This window comes from Balaenoptera borealis, assembly GCF_965194805.1.
Source record: "Balaenoptera borealis genome assembly, chromosome: 13".
Lineage (NCBI taxonomy): Eukaryota > Metazoa > Chordata > Mammalia > Artiodactyla > Balaenopteridae > Balaenoptera > Balaenoptera borealis.
Window position 1 is genome coordinate 32,437,054 of NC_138870.1, and position 11,064 is coordinate 32,448,117.

The 11,064-nt window shown below is 35.7% G+C and overlaps 1 pseudogene across 1 annotated transcript; it reads right to left on the reverse strand.

The window, feature by feature from the left end:
• Nucleotides 1–240: 240 nt before the first annotated feature.
• LOC309608850 (GTP-binding nuclear protein Ran pseudogene) lies at nt 241–8,965 on the reverse strand (annotated as a pseudogene). The gene has a single exon. The product of its transcript is annotated as a GTP-binding nuclear protein Ran pseudogene (transcript).
• Between the last annotated feature and the right edge of the window lie 2,099 nt (nt 8,966–11,064).

Consider the following 11,064-nt stretch of genomic DNA (forward strand, 5'->3'; position numbering starts at 1 on the left):
CTGTGCTATGCGGCTGCTTCCCACTAGCTATCTATTTTACATTTGGTAGTGTATATATGTCCATGACACTCTCTTACCCTGTCACATCTCACCCCACCCCCTCCCCATATCCTCAAGTCCATTCTCTAGTAGGTCTGTGTCTTTATTCCCGTCTTGCCACTAGGTTCTTCATGGCCTTTTTTTTTTTTTTTTTTTTTTTCCTTAGATTCCGTATATATGTGTTAGCATACTGTATTTGTTTTACTTTTTTTTTAAGATAGTTGAAATACAACTTTATTCTAATTCTAAACAAAAAGGAATGGGAATGACAGTAACAAACAAGATTCCAGCACTGAATATTGTGATGTGACTGTAACAGTCTTACACTTGAAATTCAAGGAGGAAACCACTTGTTCCAAAACAGCTAAATATGCAGGTCCAAAAAATGAAGGTATTTTTTTAACTGCCACATTCACTCCGAAGCCCATTCATCTCCTTCAGTATCCCAAAGATTAAACACATGTTCTGCTTAACTATGTAACAAAGTGGCAAACACGCTGCACTACTGACATCACAGGACAGTTGCCTATAAAACTAGACTTCTGACACTGGGATCCAGCTTCACTTTCTCACAAGTCATCATCTTCATCCGGGAGAGCAGTTGTCTGAACAACCTCTAGATAATGCTCGTACTGCGCTGCCGTGGCTGGGTCCATGACCGCCTCTGGCGGGGTGAGAGCAGACATGGCGACGAACTCCAAGTTAGGGTCTCCGATCAGATTTCTAGCAAGCCAGAGGAAGGGCTTTTCAAAGTTGTAGTTACTTTTGGCAGAAATGTCATAGTACTGAAGATTATTCATTTGGTGGAAGACAATTGACTTTGCCTTAAATTTTCTGTCCTTAATATCCATTTGGTTTCTACACAACACAGTGGGGATGTTCTCACATAGTAGTACCAGATCTCTATGCCAGTTAGGCACGTTCTTGTAAGTAACTCTTGATGTTACATCAAACATTCATAACGGCACACTGAGCTTGGATATAATAGCCATCTCCCAGTCCAACAAATTTCTCCTGACCAGCTGTATCCCGTATATTGAACTTAATAGGTCCTCTGTTGTTATGGAACACAAAGGGGTGGACCTCAACACCCAAGGTAGCTACATACTTGTCTCAAATTCACCAATCAGATGACGTTTCAGGACTGTAGTTTTTCCAGTACCACCATCACCAACCAATACAAGCTTAAACTGAACTTGGGGTTCTCCTTGGGCTGCTATCGTGACGTTACTTCCAGAAGTGTCTCCACCTCCATCTCTCTTTCCTCTACTTTTAATATCATCTGTTTGGGGTGCTACAGAAACTCAGTAAAGAAACTTGAGGGAGGGAAATAATCCCAGAAATGTATGAGATGCAAGAGGAATGATGAGCAAAGAAAAAAAGTAAACATAAAGCTAAAGAAATAATAAAATGTGTAATTATTGGCATTTCAAAAAACCAAGATAGAGAAATTCTTATGCCACATTCTCTAATTACGATGCAATTAAGTTGAAAATAATAACATAAATATAATTAAAATAATTCCAAACTTTTAGAAATTAAAAAACACAGTTCTAATGGAAATTTAGAAATATTATAATTAAAGCAAAAAAAATATAAATATTACTTGTCAGAACTTGTGAAGGTAAACTTATAGCCTTAAAGTCTTATTAAAATAAAGTTGAAAATTGATGAAATAAGCATTTCAGTAAGCATTTCTAATTTCAATAAGCATTTCAACAAATTTCTAATTTGTTAAGCATTTCTTAACAAATTAGAAAAAGAACAACACAATGAACTCAAAGTGAAAGAAAGGATAAAATAAAGGAAAGAGCAGACACAAATGAAAATAGAAAACAAGATAGAGAGTATAAACAAAAAAATTGGAATGGTTAATGCAATTGACAGACTCTAATCAAAAACATTAAACGTCACAACAAAAAGATTAGGAATGAATAAATGAACAAAATAAAAACACAGGAGGTATTTTAAGTATTCTAAAAACCTTATGGCAAAAAATTTGAAATATATGTAAAATAGACAATGCTCTAGAAAAATAGAAATTACCAATCTAAAATAGAAATCTGTGTTGTTATAAAGCAAGAAATACATTTATATGCTCATGTAACAATAAAAGAAATTGAATCACTAGATCAAAATAGTATCATAAAGAAAACCCTAGGTCCAGATAATTTTATGAATCCCACCAATAATTTAAGAAGCATATAATTTTGACCTTAATGTATTTTCAGAAAATATAAAAAGGGGAACATTCCCCAACTTCTTTATTAAAAATGGTATGAGCTTGATACCAAACTCAGACAAGAATACGAAACAAGGTAATTGTAGCCTGAATCTCCCTCCTGACTAAAGAATCAATTCTAAATGCACTTGAATTAAGCTCTCAAACATACTGTTAAGGAGTTAAAGTCATACTGTTATATGAAGTTAAAGTTGGTTTAATTAGAGGAATAGAAAGTTTGTTCAGTAGTAGAATATCTAAGTGTCTGTATTAAAATTTTAATGTAGAAAAACTTACTATTATTGCAATAGATGCAGAAAAAACCATTGTATAACATTTAACAATTCTTGATAAAAGCTCTTAGTAAAATAGAAATAGAAACTTCCTTAATTTTACAAAAGATATATCCACACATACACACAAACATGCAAAACATAGCAAGTATTCTACTTAACATCAGAAGCAAGAAAAGGTGTCCATTAATGGTTCTTTTTTTTTCTTCCAGTTTTATTGAGGTATGATTGATATACAGTACTGTATAAGTTTAAAATATAATGATTTGACTTACACACACCATAAAATGATAATCACATTCAATAAGTTTAGTGAACATCTCATATAGATACAAAATTAAAGAAAAAGAAAAAAGTTTTCTTTTGATTAGAACTCTTAGGATCTACTCTCTTAAAAACTTCATACCTAACATACATCAGTGTTAATTATATTTATCTTTCTGTAAATTACATCCCTAATACTTATTTATCTCACGACTGGAAGTTTGTACCTTTTGACTGATTTCATCCAATCAGTTCACCCTCCTCTCACCTCTCATGACTGGTAACCACAAATCTGATCTCTTTTCCCATCAGTTTGTTTGTTTGTTCATTTTTGAAGTAGAATTGACCTACAACACTGTGTTAGTTCCTGGTACACAGCATAGTGATTTGGTACTTCTGTACATTTCAAAATAATCACCATGATAAGTCTAGTTAGGATATGTCAGCATACAAACACATTACATAGTTATTGACTATATTCCTCACACTGTACATTTCATACCTGTGACTCATTTATTTTGCAACTAGAAGTTTGTACCTCTTAATCTCCCTCACCTATTTCTTTCCTCCCCCCATCCCTCTCTCCTCAGGCAACCACCTGTTTTTTTCTCTGTGTGTATAATTCTGTTTCTGCTTTGCTATGTTTGTTCATTTGTTTTATTTTTTAGATTCCACATATAAGTGAAATCATACAGAATTTGTCTTTCTGTCTGATTTATTTCATTTAGTGTAATGCCCTCTATGTTCATTCATGTTATCACAAATGGCAAAAATTCATTCTTTGTATGGCTCAGTAATATTCCATTGTATATATGTATACTACCTCTTCTATATCCATTCATCTATCAATAAACACATAGGTTGATTTCATATTGGCTATTCTAAATGGTGCTGCAATGAACACAATGGTGCATATATCTTTTGGAACTAGTGTTTTTGTTTCCTTTGGACAAATACCCAGGAATGGAATTGCTGGATCATGTGATAGTTCTATTCTTAATTTTTTGAGGAATATCCACAATGTTTTCCATAGTGGCTGCACCAATTTACATTACAACCAACAGTGCAGAAGTGTTCCCTTTTATCTACATCTTCATCAACAGTTGTTACTTAGTATCTTTTTGATTATAGCTATTCTGACAGGCATGAGGTAGTATCTCATTATGGTTTTGACTTGCATTTCCCTGATGATTAGTGATGTTGAGCACCTTTCTTTGTGCCTGTTGGCCATCTGTATATGTATATATTTTTAAATTTTTATTTATTTGGCTGTGCTGGTCTTAGTTGCAACACTTGGGGTTTTCATTGTGGCATGTGGGATCTTTGTTGCAGCATGTGGGATATAGTTCCCAGACCAGGGATCGAACCCGGGCCCCCTGCACTGGGAGCAAGGAATCTTAACCACTGGACCACCAGGGAAGTCCCCATCTGTATGTCTTCTTTGGAAAAAATTCTGCTCAGATCCTCTGTCGATTTTCTAATGAGTTTTTTTTTTTTTTTTATGTTGAGTTGTATGAGTTCTTTGTATATTTAGGGTATTAACCCCTTATCAGATATGTCATTTGCAAATATCTCCTCCCATTCTGTAGACAATCTTTTCATTTTGTTGGTGATTTCCTTTGCTGTGCAAAAGCTTTTTAGTTTGTTGTAGTTCCATTTGTTTTTTTTTTTTTTTTTTGCTTTTGATTTCCTTGCCTGAAGAGACATATCCAAAAATATATTACTAAGACTGATGTCAAAGAGAATACTGCTTATGTTTTCTTCTAGGAGTTATACAGTTTCAGATCTTCCATTTAAGTCTTTAATCCATTTTGAATTTGTTTTTGTGCATGGTGTGAGAGAGTAGTCTCATTTGATTATTTTGGATGTAGCTCTCCAATTGTCCCAACACTGTTCATTGAAGAGGCTGTCTTTATCCCATTGTATATTCTTGCCTCCTTTGTTATAGATTAATTGTCCATATAAATGTGGGTTCATTTCTGGGCTCTCTATTCTGTTCCATTGATCTATGTTTCTTGTGTTTGTGCAAGTAATATACTGTTTTAATTACTATAGCTGTGCCGTATAGTTTGAAATCAGTGAGCATGACACCTCCACCTTTGTTCTGCTTTCTCAAAATTGTTTTGGCTATTTGGGGCCTTTTGTGCTTCCATACAAATTTTAGAATTATTTGTTCTAGTTCTGTGAAAAATACCATTGGTATTTTGATAGGGATTGCACTGACTCTGTAGATTGCCTTGAGTAGTGTGGTCATTTTAACAATATTAATTCTTCCAACCCATGAACAAAGTATATCTTTCCATTTGTTTGTGTCCTCTTTGATTTTTTTCAACAGCATCTCATAGTTTTCTGAGTACAGGGCTATTACTTCCTTAGTTAGATATATTCTGAGGCATTTTATTATTTTTAAAAAATTGTAAATGGGCTTGTTTTCTTAATTTATCATTCTGATAGTTCATTCTTAGTGTATCAAAATGCAACAGATTTCTGTATATTAATTTTAGATCCTGCAAGTTTACTGAATTCACTGATCAGCTCTAGTTTTTTTTTTTTTTTTGATGGCATCTTGAGGATTTTCTATGTATAATATCATATGCAAACAGTGACAGTATTACTTCTTCCTTTCCAATTGGATTCCTTTTATTTATTTTTCTTGTCTGATTGCTGTGACTAGGACTTCCAATACTATGCTGAGTAAAAGTGGCAAGGATGGGCATCCTTGTCTTTTTCCTGATCTGAGGGGAAATTCATTCTTTTAACATAATGTCAGTTGTGGACTTATCATGTATGGCCTTTAAAATGTATGGCCTTTATAATGCTAAGGTGTGTTCCATCTATACCCAATTTGTTGAGTATTTTTAACAAATAGATGTTGAATTTTGTTAAAGGCTTTTTCCACATCTATTGAGATGATCATATGTTTTTTATATTTCAATTTGTTAATGTAGTGTATTACACTGATTGATTTGTGGATATTGAACCATATTTACATCCCTGAGATAAACCCCACTTGATCATGGTGTATGATCCTTTTAATGTATTGTCGAATTTGGTTTGCTAATATTTTGTTGAAGATTTTTGCATCTATATTCTTCAGTGATATTGGCCTGTAATTTTCTTTTTTTGTGATATCTTTCTCTGGTTTTGGCATCAAAGTGATGCTGACTTTATAGAATGAGTTTAGAAGCATTCCCTGCTCTGCAATTTTTTTGAATAGTTTGAGAAGAATAGGTGTCTATTTTTTTTTTTAAATTTGCTAAAATTCACCTATGAAGCCATTTGTTCTTGGACTTTTGGAGGATTTGTTTTATTACTAATTCAATTTCATTAATGGTAATTTGTCTGTTCATATTTTCTATTTCTTCCTGGTTCAGTCTTGGAACACTGTACATTTCCAGGAATTTGTCCATTTTAGATTGTCCACTTAATCAGCATATATGCTTATGGGCTGGGCTGGGCCACAAGACTGCTGGCTGAGAAGTTTCAGGGGTCCCAGGGTTATTGCTGGCCCACTGGTGGGCAGACCCAGATTCTGGTGTGGGTGATTGCATTGCTGGGGGTCCCAGATATATTGTTTGCCTGCTGGTGCATAGGGCTGCTTCCTGAGGCCAATGACTATGGTGTCTGTTGTGTCCCAAAGCTGGTGTTGGTCAGCTGATGAGTGGGGCTGAATACTGGGGTGGCTGGCTGAGAAGCCAGGGTGTCTCAGAGCTGGGATTGGACTGATGGTGGGTTGGCCTGGGGCTCCAGAGGGTCATGAGCCTTGTGTTGGCCTGCTCTTTGGTGGAGCTGAGTCCTGGCAGGTCCCATAGCTAGAGTAGGCTCACTGGTGGTTGGAACCCTGTTCCAAGGTCTCTCGCTGCAGGGCTCTGGGGGTTCTGGAGCTGGTGTCAGTCAGCAGGTGGATGAGGCTGGATTCTGCCATGGCTGACTGAGGGTCCCAAGGTGTCCCAGAGCTGGTGGGTCCTAGAGCTGGTGTCAGCCCACTGGTGGGCAGGGCTGAGGCCCAGGGGTTCTGAGGGCTAGTGCCAGGTCACTGGTGTGCAGGGCTGGGTCTCAGGAGCTCTGGGCTCAGGGGTTCTTAAAGCACCAGGTCTGGTGGGTGGGGCTGAGGTGTCCCAGCACTCGTGCCCACAGGCTAGTGAAAGGGGCTGGCACTAATAAACTAGAGGGATGATTCCACAATGGCACTTGCCAGCACCAGTGTCCACGTGATAGAACAAGCTTCCCAAAATAGCTGCTGCCTGTATCACTTTTGCCTCCTGCCTCTCCAGGAGGCTTTCCAAGATCAGCAGGTGGATCTGACCCAGGCTCCTTTCAAATTACTGCTTCTGCCCTGGGTCCCGGAGTGTGTGAGATTTTGTGTGTGTCCTTTAAGAGTCAAGTCTCTTATTTCCCACAGCCCTCTGGCTCTCCTGAAAATAAGCCCCACTGACCTTCAAAGCCAAATGTTCTGGGTATTCATCTTCCCGGTACAGGACTCCAGGGCTGGGGAGCCCACTTTGGGGCTTGGACTCCTTGCTCTTTGGGAACAACCTCTGCAATTATAATTATCCTCCTGTTTGTGAGTTGCCCACTTGGGTGTATTGGTCTTGACTACACCATATCTCCATACCTCCTACCCATCTCGTTATGGTTCCTTTTATATATCTTTAGTTGTAGAAGGTCTTTTCTGCTGGTGTTCCAGTTTTTCTCATCAGTAGTTGCTCTATAAGTAGTTGAAATTTTGGTGTGCCCATGAGAGGGGTCTTCACACTCCACCATCTTGGCCACTCCCCGCAATGGCTCTTCTTTTCAACACTGTCCTGAAGATCCTAGCAGCTGCAATCTAGCCAGAAAAAGAAATAAAATGTATCAAGGTTGGCAAGAAAGAAATAAAACTGTCATTATTTGTAGCTGACTGTCAGTATTGAGAACATAAAATAATCTATAGACAAATTATTAGTATTAACAAGGCTGGCAGCTAGAAATCATCATTGAGAAGTCAGTCACATCTCTAAATACTAGTAACACATAAAATTTCATTAAGGAGAAAGAATGATTTGATTACAAACCTCAGAGAAAGACCCACAATTTGTAGACATTTAATCAGTGACAGAGATGGCACTGGAGATAAGTGGAAAAAGCACGAACTTTCCCATAAATGGCATTAGATAGATTGTGAATAAGAAAAAATATGAAAGTGGACTCCACCTTCACAATATACTAAAAAACATAATAAATTCAGGCATATTAAAGATGTAAATATAAAAGGCAAAATTATATATATTTTGGAAGATAATATAGGAGACAGTATTCATGATCTCAGATAGGGAAGGATTTCTTAAATAGGACTAAAAAAAAGAAAAAAACACCAACCATAATGGTAAATATTGATAAATTTGACTACATTATAATTAAGAACCTCTCTATCAAAATACAGAATCGGTGAATCAACAATTACCTCAAAATAAAATATTAAAAATTTTGCTTAGTTAAATTCAAACACATTATAAAAAAAGTAAAGGTAAGCAAAAACCTGGGAAAAGTTACTTGCTTACATAAAATTGACAATTAATTAGGATGCCATATTCCAATAATAGGAATACATAAGGTATCATTATTTATGTAACAAAAGCCAGAAAATGGTAAAGATAAAGATGATCAAAGGATATGAATGTCTTAAATAGTATCAATTTGGAAATATCTCAAATATCAATGGAGAGTAGAATAAATTATGGTACACTAGAATGTTAAACAGAGAAATTTAAAAATGAACCCCTGCTTTCGGTATAACATGTAAATGTTTAAAAAAAATGATGTCAAATAAAAAAAAATAAAAAGATATAGTAGAATACACACAGTTTTTATTTTATTTAACAAACATTTTTAACATATAATTACCAGTGTTGGACCAGATATTTGATGATTATTGATTCACTTAATTCTCTAAACAATTCAACAATGTAAACACTATTATTGGCTTCAGTTTAGAGATGCAGAAACTGAGGCATAGAAAGGTTAAGTAACTGCCCAATGGCACACATCTAGTAATAGGAATGGGCAATCTGGTTCCAGGGTCTAGAGTATGATTCCATTCATATAAAATTCAAAAGCAGGTACAGCTATACAACATATTGTATGTGTGTGTGTGCGTGTGTGTGTGTGTGTGTGTGTGTGTGTGTATGTATATATAACTATTTTAAAATGTTAAAAATAGATTAACGAAAAATACAGAGGGATTCAAAGAAATTGTCAATGTTCTCTTTCCTTTCCCCCCCTAGTTTTATTGAGATACAATTGACATACAGCACTGTTTAATATGTACAGCATAATGACTTGACTTACATGTATTATTAAATGATTACCACAATAAGTTTGGTTAACACCCATCATCTCTTACATACACAAAAGAAAAAAAGAAAAGAACACAAATATTTTTTCCTTGTGATGAGAACTCTTAGCAACATTTTCTTTCTTAGTAGAGCATCTAGGAGGTGTGTATATGGCTGTCAATTTTATTATTACTATTACTTTTCTCTGAAGTGTACATATACATTATATATGGTATTTCTTGGTATGTTATATTTCTCAATTTTTCAAAAGGTTAAAAGAAAGAGGTTGACCCTGATCAGAGAGTCCCTGTAGTGGAAGAGAAACCCGTACTTTCAGAACTTTTCTGTGAGTTAAGCCTGTGCCGAAGAAGACTGAATCATCCTGAAAGAATCCTACCCAAGAAGACAGCCATGGAAGGTGAGGGAACCACAACAGAAACAGGGTGAGTGGGTAGGATCTGAGAAGCTGAGGTTTGTCTGAGGGAACATAGTATAAATGAGGGTGCTGGGCAGTGGGAATGGGGAGAGCTGTCCAGGGAGCTCACAAAAGCAGTCCAAGAAAGAAAAGCCAGCATCTGAACTTCTGCCAGATGATAATGGCATCACAGAAGCAGGAGCTAGAGGTAGTAGAGAGAGAAGGGATGAAAGGGTAGAAACATAAGTTAGAAGAGTAAAGAATGAAGGGGGAGGAGGGAAGCTTTGACCTGGATAAGATTAAATTCTTAATATTAGATTGGACTGGACTTTATGACGCTTACAAATGAGGCTTTTTGGTAATTCATGTTAATGACAGGGAAAAGTTAAGGGACTCGGCCTGAGATAGTGTCCAAAATGGAAGACTTTATAGAACTTGTTTGAGGTCTAGGGGGAAGAATAAGTAAAGTTTCCTGCTTGCACTTTACCAAGTTCAATAAACTAACAAATTCAGATTATACATAAATCTCTATACCATTACCTTTTAAAAATAGGTTTACTGAGATATGATTTGAATAATTTAATATTCAATTTTTTAAAGTTTACAAGTCAGTGATTTTTAATATATCTACAAGGTTGTAAAGCCATAAAGAAAATTCCAGAATATTTTATTACTCCCAGAAAAGACACTATACAAATTATCAGTCATTCCCACTCCCACTATCCCCACCCGTGGCAACCACTAATCTACTTTCCATCTCTATGGATTTATCTATTCTGGACATTTCATATAAATGCGATCATGCAACATGTGGCCTTTTGTGTCTGGCTTCTTTTACTTAGCGAGGTGTTTTCAAGGTTCATCTATGTTGTAGAAGATACACCATGTTCCATCCTTTTTAGGGTTATATAAGTATTCCATTGTATGGCTATACCATATTTTGTTGTTGATAGACATTTCAGTTTCCACTTTTGGCTATTATGAATAATGCTGCTATGAACAATCGTGTACAGGTTTTGTGTGAACATCTACTTTCAATTCTCTTGGGTATATACCTAGGAGTGGAATTGCTGTAGCAGATGGTAAACTCTATGTTTAACATTTTGAGAAACAAACTGTTTTCCATATGATTGCATAATCTTACAACCCCATCAGCAGTGTTTGAGAGTTCCAATTTTCCACATCCTCACAAACACTTGTTGCCCATCTTTTATTTTACCCATTCTAATGAGGGTAAAAATAGTATCTCATTATGATTTTGCTTTGCATTTCTCTGATGACTAATGATGTTGAACATCTTTTCATGTGCTAATTAGCCATTTGTATATCTTCTTTGGAGAAATGTCTGTTTAGAGCCTTTGCCCATTTTTAATTAGGTTGTCTTTATTATTGAATTATAAGAGTTCTTTATATATTCTGGTTACAAATCCCTTATTATATAGATGATTTGCACATATTTTCTCCCATTCTGTGGGTTGTCTTTTTACTTTCTTGATGATGTCCTTTGAAACAAAAAAT